At 33.0% G+C, this 1,263-nt stretch overlaps 1 protein-coding gene across 1 annotated transcript in view; it reads left to right on the forward strand.

Moving 5' to 3' along the window:
• LOC106471350 (neuronal acetylcholine receptor subunit beta-3-like) overlaps positions 1 to 1,263 on the forward strand; it is a gene marked incomplete at its 3' end in the record, with an annotated part of 12,487 nt that overhangs the window by 4,650 nt on the left and 6,574 nt on the right. The gene's annotated exons all lie outside the window — the stretch shown is intronic.

Here is a 1,263-nt window from a genome sequence, read left to right on the forward strand (position 1 = left end):
AACTAAGTGTAAAAACTCGTAAGTTTCATGCTTTGTCTGTTAGATTTCCCACATAAAACTAAGTGTAAAAACTCGTAAGTTTTATGCTTTGTCTGTTAGATTTCCCACATAAAACTAAGTGTAAAAACTCGTAAGTTTTATGCTTTGTTTGTTAGATTTCCCACATAAAACTAGATACGAAACTAATTAAAAAGCATACCTTCAGCAAAAAATGAAAAAACAAAAAACCGTAGAAAGCTTAATTGTCAGTTTATAATGCTGTGGTATTAGTTCAAGAAACATTAAAATGGACGCTCGAATTACCTCATTCTGAGCAAGAAAACATTTAACTACGTTAACTTTAACTTCCTGACATCAAGATCTTCTTCAGTCGCATATGTTGGACAATTTCAGAAGCTTACACGTAGTTCTAAAATTGAAAGCATCATCTTAAAATGGCGGTTTTTGTCAAGCATGAATAGCTCACGTGTTTCTAATGTTGATTGCTCAAAGCGGTGTTTAGTAAAGGTGCAGCAAATGTGTTTCTAATGTGGTTTACATAAACTGGTGTTTAATAAGGGTGTATCAAGTGTGTTTCTAATGTGGTTTACACAAAGTGGTGTTTAGTAAAGGTGCATCAAGTGTGTTTCTAATGTGGTTTACACAAAGTGGTATTTAGTAAAGGTGCATCAAGTGTGTTTCTAATGTGGTTTACACAAAGTGGTATTTAGTAAAGGTGCATCAAGTGTGTTTCTAATGTGGTTTACACAAAGTGGTATTTAGTAAAGGTGCATCAAGTGTGTTTCTAATGTGGTTTACACAAAGTGGTGTTTAGTAAAGGTGCATCAAGTGTTTTTCTAATGTTCTTTACACAAAGTGGTGTTTAGTAAAGGTGCATCAAGTGTGTTTCTAATGTTCTTTACACAAAGTGGTGTTTAGTAAAGGTGCATCAAGTGTTTTCTAATGTTCTTTACACAAAGTGGTGTTTAGTAAAGGTGCATCAAGTGTGTTTCTAATGTTCTTTACACAAAGTGGTATTTAGTAAAGGTGCATCAAGTGTGTTTCTAATGTTCTTTACACAAAGTGGTATTTAGTAAAGGTGCATCAAGTGTGTTTCTAATGTTCTTTACACAAAGTGGTATTTAGTAAAGGTGCATCAAGTGTGTTTCTAATGTTATTTACACAAAGTGGTATTTAGTAAAGGTGCATCAAGTGTGTTTCTAATGTTATTTACACAAAGTGGTATTTAGTAAAGGTGCATCAAGTGTGTTTCTAATGTTATTT

This window comes from Limulus polyphemus, unplaced genomic scaffold (genome assembly GCF_000517525.1).
Source record: "Limulus polyphemus unplaced genomic scaffold, Limulus_polyphemus-2.1.2 Scaffold4562, whole genome shotgun sequence".
Lineage (NCBI taxonomy): Eukaryota > Metazoa > Arthropoda > Merostomata > Xiphosura > Limulidae > Limulus > Limulus polyphemus.